General features: G+C 33.6%; 1 pseudogene across 1 annotated transcript; it reads right to left on the reverse strand.

Moving 5' to 3' along the window:
* Positions 1–2,962: 2,962 nt before the first annotated feature.
* Positions 2,963–6,648, reverse strand: LOC149211949 (peroxidase 66-like; annotated as a pseudogene). Its single transcript, XR_016250192.1, has 4 exons — positions 6,361–6,648; positions 5,763–5,951; positions 5,517–5,679; positions 2,963–3,586 (listed from the first exon to the last, which is right to left on the reverse strand). The product of XR_016250192.1 is annotated as a peroxidase 66-like (transcript).
* Positions 6,649–11,769: the final 5,121 nt, after the last annotated feature.

Raw genomic sequence — 11,769 nt, forward strand, 5'->3', positions numbered from 1 at the left:
ACCCCTGGGTAGTTGTTGAAGGATCTGAGCAAAGTTGTCCATCATTGCGTTCCTTTGTCGCTCGAGGGCCTCTTCGAGAAAGATTTTGATAAGACCTCCTGCCCCCTTGTCTTTCTTTTCATCTACCATGGGAGGCCGTTGGGATTTGTGAGGCTTATCTTGCAAAGGTTTGACCAGTTCAAGCCCTAACTCCTTATATCCCGACCTCGTTGGGGACATGCAAAGAAAAACAAAGAAAGAGTAGACCCCTCTGACACCACTGATCCAAATTTAAATACGAACACAACAAATTACAAAGATAACCATAAACATAGAGATACAGTAGAAATAATACTTCATTTCATTAATGTAAAATACTGAAATATGCTTACAAATAGAAATGGAAATAAACTAGCGCGGGCAATGATAACTTATCTTTGAGGAGAGATGTGGTGGCTATATGCATCTGAATTGTCTTACAATGAGGCTTGAAGGCCTATTTATTGTTGAGAAACAATAGAAAACCATAAACATCCAAAACCCTAACCCTAGGAGATGAAGTGCCAAATTATGGGCCGCGTTTTGGGTAAATTGGTACATCAACTTATCGGGGTCATAACTTTGGCATACAATCTTCGTTTGGCATGCTTCGTTAGAAAGATCTATCCGAGAACTACAACTTTTGGATGAGAAACATCGGTCCATGGACCCATGTTTCTCCCAAGATTCACAAAAAAATGTCGTTTAGGGCCTCAAAAGGGCTCTGGAAGTTCAATACCCGAAAAGCTGCCAAAAATAGTAAATTGTGCTACAAATAAAGAAACTGAAAAACTGAAAGAAATAATGGCCAGGCTCCAAGTGGAATTGGCTGGTGGCCACCAATATCCACCTGGATCAGTGCTTGAGCACGGAGTTGCGAGGTAGAGGCAATATGGATGGAAGCCATCTCAGAAGTAGTCGAATGTTTAATGAATCACCCCCAACAAGTTGCAATAGTCCTCCCACGTAATATAATTGGTTGAGGGAAATGGGTTATAAGGAGGTGATAGAGAGGAATTGCGAGAGAGAGGGTGGGGGAAAAAGGTTGAACCAACTTGCAAGAAATAGGATGAACCTGAGTGTGATAGCTTTGGTGAGGCTGGGATTAAGTGAGACAAAGCATGGATTGTAAACGCATAGACGAGAGGGGAGGAAAAATAGAGTCATAGAGGAGAGAAGTTTTAGTTGAAAAAAGGGTGACATAGATAACATGGGGCACAGGAGGCTAACCCAAATTAGAGAATTCACAAAATAAACACAAATCCAAAACTAATAAAAACCATAGTTTAACTAGTTTGTATGCATAAAGATATGGAAGAAGCAAAGTTTGACTATGAAGATGCTTACCTTGTGTGTCAAGATGCCCACAACAAGGTCGACACCGTAGGTACTAAGAGAAGACGAAAAAACCATTGGTAAAAATAAAGATAGTGCTAGAAAAGTGTGGCATGATCAGATTTGAGCCTTGTGCATGCCTTGGTGTGTGCAATATTACCAAATTTGAGGGGATCCGTTTTGCCAAAATAGAAAAAGTGGCAGTCAATATAAAGGATTCAGGAGCACCGCCTTAATAACTCTGATAATAACATAATGTACCACTGAACTTGAGGAGAGGAGTGCCCAAAAACTTGTGAGTGTGATCATGATGTGAAGATTGTGGAGAGTCGCCACCCTCATCCGTAAAAACTTCTCGTGTGGCACAATATCATCCAACTCCATCCGCTGACATTTAACCCTATGCAAAAATGCAACTTGAACTTGTGATGTGACCCATAAGTGGTGCGCCAATTAACATGTACGTTATGGTATATAAACATGTGAATAATTATTATATCAAGGCGAGGAAGGAAAAAGAGGGTAAGAAAAATCCTACTCAAAGACACTTTCCATGGAAAATGCTTTTATTTATATTATATTTGAATAATAAAATAATATTTTTATTTATCTAATTATAATTATAATTTTTAAAAACTAAATAATATATAATAATTTAGTGAGAAGATAATAGTGACCGATTCTCTCCTCTCCAGGGCGAATACGAGTCTCTACCTTCACTCGGGTTATGGGCATAACATCAAATAACCTAGCTAAATCCTAAAAGGTATCCAACTAACCAAAGAAACAAGGTGAAGCTTATTGGTTGTGTCACGAGACTTCTTGACACCTAGTTAAAGCTTCCACAATTGTGATAGGATATGTAACCAATCAGTATTATGAATGGAGAATTCATCTACGTCTCCTTCCTTCATAACATTGTTTTTCATATGACATGACATGCAAGTATGAAATATTGTTTTTATATTTTTTAATAATTATCCACTATAAAATCACAAAACCTATTAACTCAATGTTCGGATCTACTTAATTAAACTTTACAACATTGTAAGCATCCATGGGAAAGTCACAAAACCTATTAGGTCAACGCTCACACCCATTTAACTAAACTTTAGCACATTGCAAACTAAACTTTAGCACATTGCAAGCCTCCATTGTAGAATCACCAAACCTATTAACTCAACGTTCAGATCCACTTAACTAAACTTTAGCACACTGTAAGCATCCATTACAAAATGACAAAACCTATTAACTCAAGGTTCAGATTTACTTAACTAGACTTAAGTAGCACATTCTGAGCATATGTTGTAAAATCACAAAACAAGTTCAAAACTCAAGAATTAGATCTACGTAACTATACTTGATACTACGCCGTATGCATCAATTGTAGAATTACAAAACAGGTTAACTTCAAAGTACCACAGTGTAAGGTATTTCTCAAGTTCATCTAGCAATTTTAATTTGATGTGACTTGATTATTTTTATTTTACTATTTTAAGACATTATTTTGGAAGTGATTAAACTTTGATTTTTAATTAGATATTATTACAATTTAACTTATGTTTCAGCTTAGTCCTTGAATAATTTAATATATGAACAGTCAGGTGCGTGAATAGGTAAGCTGTCGTGGTCAGTGCAGAAGTGTCTGCGAAACTATTTTTATTATGCTCGTTGAATAGCTCGAGCAATAAACAATTTATTGATTACATATTTGTTTGAATGTCTGTGTCTTCTAACAGCACAGAATATTCTCTGAGAACAATCGTGAACAGAATCTCTTGCATCATTTAAAATGAAAATGTATAGGAGGAGCGTATAATCGCATAACAATCATGTTCAAGAATTCACTTTTCTGCAATTCAATCGCACTTCTCCCTCGCTGGTCATAACTCCAACACTTGCCAACTTCACCATTGAGGTTTCAAATGCTTTGAAGAATGCATTCTCATCCCTTGCGAATCTCTGCACCATCATCTTTGTTGGGTTCTCCAGAAACAGCGCCTGGTCGGAGCCAAACACTCCCTTTCCTTCTACTAAATGTTTGAAGTATGTGTTGTCAAACTGGGATCCAGAAAAGCCCCCGCGCTGCGATTGTTGTTAGGCTGAGGGCATACCGTGCGTAAGCTCTGTGCAAACTGCGGCTCCATGGTTGGATCCACCTTAAATGTGGCGTTGAAGTTATGAAGTCTGCTCTCAAAGGAAGAGCAGTGAGAGAAGCCCAACGTATGCCCACCTGTTCATGACAATACATAACTAAAATTCCATTAGAGATACAAGTTACACAACAGGGTTCCGATACTGTCATGGTTATATTCGATCTCATGACTTTCCGAGACAGGTTACAAAAAATTCTGAATTGTAAATATGGTTCATTCTTGAGTTTAGAGACACACTTTGCAAATACATCTCATCTGGGGTATATATATATATGTGGGGGAAAACATTTCCAAATCAAAAAATACATGAAATTAATACAAATCCTTTAGTGTCTTTGAAATGATCAGAATTCATTGAGAATTCTAAGCAGATATATCCATTGATTGCGATTTTTTTTTAATATTTAGAATTTCTAAAAATGACCGAAAATAATAAAATGGAAGATCCATAAAAGTTATTTTTGGCCAAAATTCATACTTACATAAATGATATAAAATAAATGGATAACAAGATAGGAAGCATAATAAAATGGAAGATCCATAAAAGTTATTTTTGGCCAAAATTCATACTTACATAAATGATATAAAATAAATGGATAACAAGATAGGAAGCATAAGTAGACATGGTTTTTTAAATAAATGGGTTTTTGTTAAAAGTCACTTAGGTAGTTTTAAGTGTGATATCATATTTGATTATGGATATGGAAATTTATGTAAAAATAAAATGGATAACAAGATAGGAAGCCTAAGTAGACATGGTTTTTTAAATAAATGGGTTTTTGTTAAAAGTCACTTAGGTAGTTTTAAGTGTGATATCATATTTGATTATGGATATGGAAATTAAAAAGTTTAAATTGTGATATTATATTTGATTATAAATATGGAAATTGATTTTTTATTATTTTTGTTTTTAACATTTGTTATATTATAGAATATAGAATAGAGTATTTAAGTGTTATTTTTATATGATGAGTTATTATTATAATATATGGTTAGCTTTATAAATATATTTATGTAGATGGATAGCTGGAAAGTTTTAAATTTTAAAAATTGAGTTTATTTATTATAGTTTTAATATAAGATTAAGTATAAAAAGTTTTTATGTTTTATGTTTTATTTTATTGGTTTTGGATTGGTAGTGAATAAGTATATTGTTAAGATTTTTTTAAAACAAGTCACTAAATCAATTTTTTTTTTTAAATTTCTTATTTTAGATAAAATATATATTCATATATTTAAGTATTTTTATATCTTTGTTATATAAATGAGAGAAAAAACCTATTTTATTATAGAAAAGAGGAAAAAATATTAAAATGATAAAATAACGACATTTTTATTCCAATAAATCATCTAATATATTTATAAGAGATTATTATTTTATATTTAATTTATTAATATTAAATTATAAATATATAATAATAAAATATTATAAGATTAAATTATAAATATATAATAATAAAATATTATTAATCTATGTTATCTATAAATTAGATTTTTTTATTAAATATAATTTTGATTTCTTTTTATTAAATATAATTTTGATTTCTTTTTATTAAATAGTGGTTATCTAACCATATATTTTTATATAATTAATTTTCAAAATGATAATGTCAAAATGAAATATTTAGGATGAAATGCATATCCACATTTAAGGGAATTTAGGGAAAATTATTGACGTATTACAGATTTACGATTTTTATAGGCTAAATAAATATATCAAGTAAAACTCACGGAGAGCCTCGAGACTTTAGAAGACTTACCCTTAAAACTAACCCTAAAACTTCAAAAAAAGGGGAGATTATTCCACTGACTAAAACAGCATCAAGACTCGGTAAGACCTAACCCTTAAATCTAACGAACTTAAAAAAGGAGATTATTCGACTGACGGACGATGACCATATTTCATACTTATTTCAAAGTGAATGCGTATCAGGAGTCGAGTCAGGTTTTTGAATGGAATGAGAATGAGATGAAGAATAATAGCTTAGTAAAACGAGGTTCAAATACCTGACAATGCGACGAGATCACGGACAGAGAGTCCACGGAGGGCAAAGCTTTGAATGAGCTGAGAAACGTTGAAGGTGGGGGCTGGCAAATTCCTTGTATCATTTGCCCTCGATATGAGCCCGTCCTTTCGTCCCTTGAGAACGTCCCAGTTTGGACCCCCAGTCTGTCAAATCAATATTTCAATTAATCATACATACACGTCTAGCCTTATATTATCAGGATTATAGAGAAGAAATTACAGTATACCAGAACTACAACATCTCTGGCAGCGATGGCGAGAATGTCAGCGCAGGAAACAGTTTGTGGGCAAACGGACTCGAGCTTGGCCTTGGCATCGTCTAGTACGTAGAAGGCGCGAAGTGAGACGTTGGGTGGCGCGTCTTTCTCTGCTTCATTGCTTGGAGTGGAGTCTAAGAGCACCGATGCATCGCACCCCTGCACTCATTTACGCCAAGTTACGCCAATGTCAATGCCCAACCGCCGCCATTTAGGTTAAAAAAAAACCAAAACAAAACTATAAAATCAACTAACATGCATTGATATTAATTTCCCATTAGTTGATGTTGCAAACAAATTACACAACATTGAGAATTCTATAATTCTAGTGATCACTTTAGTGCCCACAATTATAGAATCCCTCTATATATTCTAACATTAATATACAAATGCTACGTATTATATTCTACTCTAATTCTAAGCCCTACAATAATCATGAATTTAATGAAGTACATTTGGGAGCCAAGCTAGCCCTAAATATGATTGAAAACAGTGAAAACTCGTGGGTTCAGGTGGGAGAGATGACTCTACACTGGTTAACTATGATATCAAAATATAATGGAAATACCCTAATGAAGCAGTCGTGGAAATGCATTCGTAGAATGCGAGCAGGGATTTTAGGGTCGAATTGGGTGGCGTTGCGTATGGTATCCCTTATCACAGTCTCTGCACTTGGGCACGTTTGCTTGTAGTAATCCTTGCTCAGGCCTGATACTGCATCTGCCCGACCTGATTCTGAGACGATGCAGATAGAAACAATCACTAGCAACACTACCATCGAGGAGGAATCTGTAAATGTAAGAGCCATATTGAAGATGTACAGCTCTGCCGCTAAGCTGAGTGAAGAAGTGGTGGTGTGTCTCTGTTGGAAGATATCATCCCGATTATAGGTTATATATATATATAAATAGGAAGAGAAGGAGAGTTATATGTTCATGAAGGAAGCTCGAAAATAGTTCTTGAAAGACACTCATCATATATTTTCGTGGGGTTTGTCGCCGCCCGATGTTGGATATACGTGAAGGAAGAAGTAGTGGATGAATGCTCTTTAAGTCTCCGTTGGTCTGCCTCCCTCTACTCATGGTGCTCCGCTCCCAAAACACCATATCTTCTGGAGGAGGCGCTGGGCGGGCCCGTTCGTCACCTTCCCTTTTGGTAACTTCAGATTCAGATGCTAAAAGTCTCCGAGATTAGCAGCGGAGAAGCTTGTTTCAAGGAAGTTTCGACAAAATTTTGATAAAACCCGTAAAGATTTTTATAAATCTAAATTAAAGTCAAATATCTTATACTCTATTTTAAAATAGATAATATTTATTAATATTATTATATATACACCTTTTTTTTAAAGAATTTTAACTAGTAATTTATATAAGAAATGCATTAGCTTAAGGGTTAGTTTAGCTGGTCGAGTTTTCGTTGCTAAGTATTTCCCTAGTTGGGAGGTCACTAAGTCAAATCTCTTGGATGCCTTTGGGTTAGGCCTTACAAGTTGATCTCCAAGCATTTTTCGTGAATGTAGTGCCCTGGTTAGATCAACCTGAATCCCTTCAGGTTCATCTGCTTGGATTGCGGACATGTTAGATCCCTTCAAGTTGATCTACTTAGATTGCAGACATGTTAGATCCCTTCAGGTTGATCTGCTAGGATTTTCCATGAATGTAGTGGCCAGGTTAGATCCATAGTGGTTAGGTTAGATCCCTTCAGGTTGATCTGTTTGGATTGCGGATAGGTTAGATCCCTTCAGGTTGATCTACTTGGATTACAGACAACTTAGATCTAGGATTTTCTGTGAATGTAGAGGCGAGGCTAGATCCTTTGAGGTTGATTTGCTTGGATTACAAACAAATTAGATCCCTTCACGTTGATCTGCTAGGATTTTCCGTGAATGTAGTGGCTAGGGTAGATCCCTTCAGGTTGATTTGCTTGGGTTGCGGACATGTTAGATCCCTTCAGGTTGATCTGCCTGTTTGCGGATATGTTAGATCCCTTTAGGTTGATCTCCTTGGATTGAAGACAGGTTTGATCCCTTCATATTGATCTGCGAGGATTTTCCAATGAATATAGTAGCTAGGTTAGATCCCTTGAAGTTGACCTGCTTGGATTGCAGAAATGTTAGATCCCTTTAGGTTGACCTACTAGAATTTTCCCGTAAATATAGCAGCCACCAAGTATCCATAAACCACCCGTGAAAAAATAAAAATAATACATTAAAAATACAATCATAAGCATCATTTTTAATTTTATTCAAATATTTAATTAATTAATAATTTAAACAATTAAATATACAATCAAAAACCTCATAAACATCATTTTAATTCTATTTAAATATTTAATTAATTAATAATTTAAACAATTAAATATAAAATCATTTTTATTTGATTATTTTAAAATTAATTATCTTAATTAAATATAATAAAATAATAACATAATTTTCCATTAAAAAATTATAATTCAATGTTTTTTTATTTTATTTTTACTGGGTTCCCTATTATTAAAATATTTTCCTCCTACCTATTACCTGAAATATTTTGTTCATACTTATTTCCGGAAAGATTTTGTTCATACCTATTGCCTTTGAAATAATGACATAATTAGTTTAACCGCCATTTATGATTGCCTTTCAAATAATAACATAATTAGTTTAACCACCATTGATATATATCAATTTTGGAGGCAAATTCTAACAAGAAAAACTAAAGATAATAATAAAATTGCTTTACATGACTGGAATTCCTATCTTAAAAAGCTTTATGAATCTCCAAATGTCATGGATAACTTTGAAACCCTGCTCACAGTGAAAGAAGTTATCTCATTAAAAGACATTGATTTTGGGGTTAATTGCTTGGCTAATGGGAAAGCTAAGGACATTGAACATTACCAGGTGGAAATCTTAAAAATTGGAGGTCCTGTCCTCATCCTCCACATTGACAAGCTTTTCAATCAAGTGGTCAAGCAAGGGTTCCCTAAACCATGGGCTCAAAGCCTCATTATCCCTATTTTTAAAAGTGGGGATACAAATAACCCCTCTAATTATTGGATAATTATGATCAGCCCTCTCCTAGCCAAGTTATATGGTATTATTTTGGAAAGGAAGTTGAGCATATGGTTTGAAAGTGAAGGTAAGCGGGCTAAAGGCCAAGCGGGTTATAGAAAGCAGCACTCAACAACAGACCACCTCGTTACGCTTAGGATCATTGTGTAGGAATGCTGCAATGATAAATCCAATCTCTTTTGTTGCTTTGTGGACTTTAGAAAGGCTTTCAATACGGTTCCTAGAAACAACCTTTGGAACAGATTAGAAGAGCTAAAGGTTCCTTTTGAGTTGAGAGATGCCGCTATAAGGTTATACAAGAATATAATTGCCTTGTCAAGTTAAAGAGCAATGAGGGGTGGTCGAAATATATTAAGTGTAATATCGGAGTTAAACAAGGTTGCCTCCTCTCCCCTACCCTATTTGTCATTTACATCGACAAGCTAGAAGGTTGCCTAGAGGAAGCAGGATGTGTTGGCACGATCTTAGCTGGGATAGTCACCATCCCTCTTCTCTACGCTGACGATATTGTTCTTCTTGCAAGGTGCCCATTTGATCTTGATAAGAAACTTACTTCTTAAGGATTTCTACTCTACCATGGGTATGATTGTTAACAGTGACAAAACAAAAGTTATGATTATCAAATCCAAGAAGGACACTTATGCTAATTTTATGTATGACAATAGTAACTTGGAGGAAGTGTCTTCCTACAAGTACTTAGGAATTGATATTCATCACAAGCTCAACTGGAACTATAGCATTGAGAAAAGGATTAATAGGGGATGGAAAGCTTATTTTGGTCTTGAAAATAATTGTAAAACGGAAAACCTCGTAATGTGGGCTAGAAAGAAGTTCCTCTTTGAAACTTTAGTCACTCCAGTTACCTTATATGGATGTGAGGTTTGGGGTTGTAGCATCTCTAGAGAATCTTGGAGAAAGATTGAGCAAATCCAGAAGCATTTTATAACGTATAACCTCAAAATTAAAAGCAACACACCCTATCCTATTCTCCTTATAGAAGTGGCTCTTTCCCCTATCGAGAGCCTAGCTATGACTAGGCTTCTGTTGTACAAGTACAAACTCAATAACATAGGAGACCATAGACTTCCTAAGCCAGCCTTAAATTCCAGCCAAAACCACCTAAGGCTCAAACGAGGTTGGTATAAAGACACCAGGGCCTGGTTATACCATTGGGATATCGATGAGAATGTTGCATTGCAAAACATTAATAACATTAAAAATATTGTTACTTCTAAGTTCAAAGAAAAAATGTTGCGTGAGAAAGATTTAGCAACTAAAATAAATTTAAGATATTATAAGGAGGTAATCAACCCCACCCTAGAAGATCAAAAGTATCTCTCTATTTTAACTAGCTCAAAGAAAAAAATTAATATAGCCAAGATTAGAACAAACTCTCATGAGCTCCATAGTGAAACAGGTCGTTGAGCAGTTCCTAAAACACCATGGATGGAAAGGTTCTGCCATCTCTGTGAGAATACGAACATCGAGGATGAAAATCACTTGCTCTTAGAGTGCCCAGTGTACAATCACATTAGATCTTAGTTTCAAAATCTTTGTTGCAATACTGACCTTCCTAGCCTTTTACGATGTCAAAATTACAGTGAGCCCGGGAGGTTTCTCTCCAAGCTTTTTGAGCATAGGAATAAAATCTTAAATCAAAGTAAATAATTCGTTTCTTTAGGTCCGATAGACCAAAGTTTGGTCTTAGTGGACGTTAACCATCATCATCATCAAAGTTAAAAAATTATAATTTTATTCAAATTTTTAATGATGGTAAAAATAATATATGAATATATATATATATATATATATATATATATATATATATATATATATATATATATATATATGTATATATATATAGATATATATATATCTATATATATTAAAAAATTATGTAATAAGATAAAAAAATTATAATTATATTTTAAATTATAAGAAAATTAATAAATGATTTAAATATATATACATTTAAAAAAACATATAACAAGATTTTTAACATGTAAATAAGATTTTTAGAATACTGTGGTTTATCAATACCACATACCCAAAAAGTCATAATTTATTTCACATGCATTTGTTATCAATAGGTATGCATATTATAAATAAAACTTCTAAGAATTTAATTTAATTACCAATAATTAAATTCTAGGTGGGAGGTAGAGAATTAACCTCGTTCTTAGTAGTATTCACAAATAAAAACGTTGAGATTTATTAACATATGAACATGAACATGAATTATTTTTTGAGCATGTGGTATTATTAAGCCATGGTATTGGCACATAATATTATAATAAAGTCTATTTACATCTTAAGAATCTCCATGGTAAAGTAGTGGTGAATCTCCAAGATTAAAATCTTGTTACATGTGTTTTTAAATCTATATGTTTAATTCATATATTAATTTGTTTATAATTAATAATAATAATTTAAAATAAAGTTATTATTATTATCATCATTATAATCTTTGATAACGTGAGATATATTATGAGGTAAGTATTTTGATGCCTATAGGCATTTAACAACCATTTAATATATGGATGCATTAGTAGAATACTACTTCCATAATTTTAGTTTAATTATAAATTATTATTGGGGTTTTCTAACTATTATGGGTTTTGGAATTTTGGCTAGAATTTGACTAAACAATTTTTGGCCAAGTCTCTACCTTTTGTTGTTTAAAATGCATTTTTGTAAATATCCAATAAATAACAAAGACATGCATAAAGCTACAACAATATAAATTTAAAACACCCATGCACTATCAAAAAATTAAATAAACTAGGGAAAAATGCTAAGCTATTTTATTAATAATGCTAAGAATAGAACAATAGATATTAGGATTGCCATTGCATGCATGCAAAAAGCAGGCGAAATGAAGTGGACCCAAAGTGATGGAAAATTGGCAAATAATTAAATTGCACT

Source organism: Pinus tabuliformis, chromosome 1_1 (assembly GCF_031772625.1).
Source record: "Pinus tabuliformis cultivar Carrire ecotype Pingquan chromosome 1_1, CPIR1, whole genome shotgun sequence".
NCBI classification, from domain to species: Eukaryota; Viridiplantae; Streptophyta; class Pinopsida; order Pinales; family Pinaceae; genus Pinus; species Pinus tabuliformis.